Raw genomic sequence first — 6017 nt, 5'->3', positions numbered from 1 at the left:
GAGCACCACTCCCAGCAATAATCAGTCTGGCTGTGTGGTTTTGAATGTCCAACATTGTCCTACCAATGCAATGTTACTCAGGTGCAAGGTGGTAAGTGGCCACCAGGCAACAACAGGCAGTGCTGGGATCAGCCCCCTTTGTTTTGTTTGTTTATTTTAAGCTCTCCAGGCACAACTGATGCTTCAAGGAACCATCAGTTACTTTATTAAGAGTTACCGGGATTGGGGCCAGAGCAATAGTACAGCAGGTAGGCCATTTGCCTTGCACACGGCCGATCTGGGTTCAATCTCCGGCATCCCATATGGTCCCCGGAGCACAGTCATCACTAACTCCTGAGAGCAGAGCCAGAAGTAACCCCTGAGCATTGCTGGGTGTGACCAAAAAAAGACAAAAAAAGAAAAAAGAGAATTACCAGGACTGGCTAAAGAAAATCTGCCAGAAAAGGTTTGATGGGTAGGTGGGAAACTGGAGCAAATGATGGAGGGAAGGTCACACTGATGTTGGAACATTAAATGCACCATCGGGTGGGGCGGGGGGGGCGGGCGGAGAAAGACCCTATATTATGAACAACTTTGTAAACCACAGTGTTTAAGAAAAAAAATTTTTTTCTTTTTGGGTCACATCCGGCAATGCATAGGGGTTACTCCTGGCTCGTGCACTCAGGAATTACTCCTGGCAGTGCTCAGGGGACCCTATGGGATGCTGGGAATCGAACCTGGGTCGGCCGCATGCAAGGCAAATGCCCTACCCGCTGTGCTATTGCTCCAGCCCCCAGAAAAAAATAACTTTTTTTTTAAAAGAATTACCATGCTGCAGCCACGACAGCCAGCTGAGAGAAAACCAATGGACTAGGGTATCTGTATGGCTCTAGGAGCCAAAGGGCAGAGATGCTTATTGAAAGTGTCAGAGAAAACAGGTCTGCACAGTTTTGGAAAGATTAGGCATGAAACAGATCTGTGGTCTGAGGAGGAAGTGGGGGGGGGGAGAGGGAAGGGGAAGGGGTGTCCTTAAGGCACAGGTCCTTGGGAGCAGTTGTGACACTACTGGTGATGAGCATAGTGTGGCAATACCGCAAATACAGAACAATAATATCTACACTACCGTAAAGTGTGGTGTTGCCATAAAAACTGATTCAGAAGGGGAAAAGATAAAGACATGCGTGGGAGAGGGGGAGGCCTTTCTCAGACGTCAAGGATGCAGGTCGGAGTGATAGTACAGCTGATAGGACACAGGCCTTGCGCACAGCTGACGGGGCTTCAATCCCCAGCACCACATATGGTCTCCCAAACATCTCCGGTGGTCATTCTTGAGCATACAATCAGGAATACTAATCCCTGAGCACCACTGGTTGTGGCCAAAAAATAAACAACAGAGACGTCAAGGATGAATTGCCCTGAATTTCCCTTCATTTAGAGAAGGCAGGAAGAGAACTAGAGCCCTAGGTGTCTGCATCAATGTTGGTTGGCCCTCAACGGGCACGGCCTGCCAAAGAGCAAGGACAGGGGCTGAACTGACAGCACTGCTGCCTTGCCTGCAGCCAACCAGGGCTCAAGCCTCAATGCCACACACAGTCCCCAGTCCCTCGGGCTCCTGTCCGAAGCACAGAGCCAGGAATAAGCCCTGAGCGCAGCCCCCTAGGACTCCTCTTCAAAATAGAACAAGGACAGATGCAGCCACCCAGGAGACAGAGTGCGGTAGCCCTGCAGCTGTCCCTCCACTCTATTTGGAAAATGAGACACATGCCATCCAAGAGAATGTGAAAAAAGTTGATGAAACTTAAAGCAAGTGTGCTCTGGGGGCAGGAAGCTAGTTCTAGCTCAATGCACTGCAGAGTACGCTTTATGCAAGGAGCCCCAGGGTAGAGCCTCTGCACTCAAGGACCCCAGCACTGAGCCTGGAGTAGCCCTGAGCACCACAAGGTGTAGCCCAAAACTAAAACTGGAAAGAGAACTTGGTGGGGCAGCTTCTATGATAGAGCACCTATCCTTCATGACAAGGTCGTGGCCTTGACCTTTGGCACAGCACGACCTAGGTAGTGAGGTACAGCCCTGGTGGCCCCAAGAGCACAGCCAAGACTCCTGTTCCCCGTCCCGTCCCTCAGTAAACTGTCCATATGTGGTTCCTGCCACTAACCCCCGCCCCACCAAAAAAAAAGATTTTGTGGTTAGGTTTTTTTTTCCATATTCATTTTTATTTGACTTTGCTAACTGCCAACTTGGGCTGGAGTGATAGCACAGTGGTTGGGCATTCGTCTTTCATGCGGCCGACCCATGTTCGATTCCTCCGCCCCTCTCGGAGAGCCCGGCAAGCTACCGAGAGTATGGAGCCCGCTCGGCAGAGCCTGGCAAGCTACCCGTGCGTATTGGATATGCCAAAAACAGTAACAATAAGTCTCTCAATGAGAGACGTTACTGGTGCCCGCTCGAACAAATCAATGAGCAACGGGATAACAGTAACTGCCAACTTAAAGGCTGGGCTTATATAATAAGCTAAACTGCATTTCATTGTGACCTCCAGTCCAGTGTCTCGCTGGATGTTGGGTACTGTCAACCCAGAAGCAACATCAATGCCACACACACACACTTTTCTCCCACACAACCCCTCAACTATGTCAGGCATGCTTTCTCTTTGTCATTGCCATTCTGCCCTCCTGCCCCATATACTGCTTGACTTCAGCAAAGCGGTCCATGGACAGTGGTGATGCAGCGTGTTGCTTCAGAGGCCTTTCAGGGACCTGCCTATCTTCTTTGAGCAGGTTTCTGTCCAGCTCTTCTTTACTAGGAAGCTTACCACTGGGAGAGGGACAATGGTGGAGGGAAGAGGACACGTGGGTGAATGGTGTAGTGCTGGAATGCTTGGCGTATGAAGCCCTACAAGTAACAGTTTGTAAATCACAGTGCTTAAAATAAAAATAGCATTACCCCTCAAAAGTGAAAATACAAGAGCCCTCGGTCCCCAGCTTCCTCCCGATGAACGTGCACGGTGGGCGAGAGCACCGACCTTGGGAAAGCCACTGACATTTTGGATTGTCAGGAGCTCACAGAAACTCCAGTCAGCTGTCACAGTACATCGATCTTGTCGTCAAAGCTTCGGTTCATTTCTGATATCAGTCTCTGGATCTGTCTCTGCATCATACGCCACTGGTTTCATGGGTGGAGTTTTACACCAAGCTTTGCTATTTGCTAGGCTAATCACTGCTCTAGATCATCTTTAAGATTGTTCTTGTACATTTCCCTCTTCCTTTCCCTTTGGTTGCTCTTATGACCACTTGGTCACACACACACACACACACACACACACACACACACACAATCTATGATGTTGTCTGCAGTTGGCACACACTGACATGCCATTCTCACACACGCAGTGCTCTCCGGGGGTGGCCCATTTTAGTTTGGGGGCTCAAACACCCCTGGTTTCAGTGTGTTGGAGAGTTCAACAGGAATGACAAGTAACGGGGCTTTGAGGGCATGGGGGCTGGAGCTTTCGGACGAACTCTTGGCCTCTATCTGCAAGGCAGGCACTCTGCCAGGGAGCTCCACCCACAGCCCTCCCTGGAGATGTTAGAGTCCATCCAGTTCCAGAGGACAAAGCATGATGGACCAGAGGAGGTGACTCAGGGGTAGAGCACATGCCCATGTGTGTGCAGTCCTGGGTTCAATTCCTGACAACAACAAATGAATAAAATAGCATAATGGCTTTAAAAAAAAAAAGAATAGGGGGCTGGAGTGATAGCACAGCGGTAGGGCGTTTGCCTTGCATGTGGCCGACCCGGGTTTGATTCCCAGCATCCCATATGGTCCCCTGAGCACAGCCAGGGTAATTCCTGAGTGCAGAGCCAGGAGTGACCCCTGGGCATTGCCAGGTGTTACCCCCAAAAAAGCAAAAAAAAAAAAATAGGGGCCTCCCCAGAGGTGCTCCAGGTTATATTCAGCCTAGCAGTGCAGGCCTGAATATTGGATGCTGGGGTCTGGCCACGAGGCAGTGCTTAAGCCCTGTGGGGCTGGAGTGCCCAGGCCACATCCAGCACTGCTGGGTGGGGAAAACATACAGTCAGTCCCCTGTATCCACTTCAAGGCATCAGGAATACGGGGCATGCAAATCCACCCCTCTGAGCTATTTCCCAGGATGGCTTTTTTGTTCGAATTTTTACCTTACTTTGTATAACTTAAGAAGCATCTTTATGATTTGGGGGGAGAGGTTGAGCTACATCTGGCAGTATGGGCAGCTCAGGGCTTATACCTGTCTCTGTACTCAAGCATCACTCCTGGTGAGCTCAGGGATCAGTGTAGGGTAAGCGCCTACCCTCTGTGCTATCACTCCAGCCCCAACATGTTTGTGATGTTTGATGTTTCCATATACGAGCATGTTATAGACATTTATTTTTTTATGTTCTACAAAAACATTTTGTACCTTTTTTCTCATAAAGATCTGTTTATTCTTTGTCAGATTTATAGTCCTTGCCGAGATTATAAGTCGTAATTTTAATTGTGTCTCATAGCTTACTGATGATGTAAAACATTGGGTTTTATTTGAGTTTGGTTTGGGGGTATGAATTACATCTGGCTGTGCTCAGGGCTAACTCCTGGCTCTGTGCTCAGGGATTACTTCTGGTGGTGCTATAGAAGACCACTATATATAGTGCCAGAGATCAAAATCAGCGTTAGCCACGTTCAATGCAAGTGCCTTCCCCACTGTACTATCTCTCTGGCCCCCACCATTAATTTTTGTATTCAACATACAACTTATATCTGTAAACTTGCTGAACCCTTAATATTTCTTGGAGTTAGTCACTTGAATTTTCTATTAATTCTTTTCAATCAAGCACTCAGAGGGAAAAGGATGAAAGCAGAGTAAAATTGTCTTGACGAGGGCAACATTGAGAGCTTTGAAACAGAATGAATGCAACAAGGTAAGAAGTTCCGGTCCTTGCTTCTAGCCAAAGAAACAGAACAGGGCTAGAAGGGGAGACAGGCGCAGGCACAGAACAATAGTATGACCGGTAGCACACTTACCTTGCAAGCGCTGACTTAGAGTTGATCCCCAGCATCTCATATGGTCCCCTAGCACCGCCAGGAATAATTCCTGAATGCCACTCCAGGAATAAGCCCTGAGTATTGCTAGGTGTGGCCCCCAAACAAACAAAAAGACCAGCATGTTGAGAACTTGCTGGGTGTTCAACTTACCCAGGACCTCCATATGGTTCCCCCAGGACAAAGTCAGATGTAAGCCCTGAGCATAGCAAGGTGTGGCCCAAAACAAATAAATAAGTGCTGGGTGTTCATAGAGGAGCCTAATGGGTAGGTAACATGGCAAGAGGACTGATAGGGCAAGTTGGAATTTTGAAAAGGGACATAAACTAGGACTGGGGAGATAACTCAAAGGGTTAGAATACATGCCTGGAACACACAGGACTCAGGTTTGATCCATGGCACACTGAAGAATCCCTAGGCACCACCAGCTATTATCATGACATTCTATGAACACCGCTGGGCCTGAGCACCAGGAACCAAGTATTGAGCCATCGTCCACACTGCCAGACTGAGTATAGGGAGTGGCCCAGAGGCCCAGATCTGCCAACTCTCAGAACTGCAGGAAATATTTGCCCACAAAAAGTAGATACAAGGCTCGCCGCCGAGATGTGATCCCGGGGGCCGCACATGTGCGGCCTCCCTGCAGCTGCACAAGCATGACTCCAGAGGCCAGCTAAACTACTTTTGGTATGGGCAGCTCCTCCCAGAATGTCTCCAGACTGAGAACTAAGCCGAGGCCCCTTGCCTACCCAGGAGGGGAAAGGTATTTCTCTCTCTCTCTCTCTCTCTCTCTCTCTCTCTCTCTCTCTCTCTCTCTCTCTCTCTCTCTCTCTCTCTCTCTCTCTCTCTCTCTCTCTCTCTCTCTCTCTCTCTCTCTCGCCTTTTTCCTTGCTGGGGGTGAAGGGCGTGGCGACTACCATATTATGAGGACCACAGATGACAGTTACAAGCTTGCAATGATCCAATATCTGGAAGAAATTTCC

The sequence above is a fragment of the Sorex araneus genome, chromosome 4, assembly GCF_027595985.1.
Source record: "Sorex araneus isolate mSorAra2 chromosome 4, mSorAra2.pri, whole genome shotgun sequence".
NCBI classification, from domain to species: Eukaryota; Metazoa; Chordata; class Mammalia; order Eulipotyphla; family Soricidae; genus Sorex; species Sorex araneus.
The sequence above is the reverse complement of the archived record's forward strand: the minus strand, read 5'-3'. Positions refer to the sequence as shown.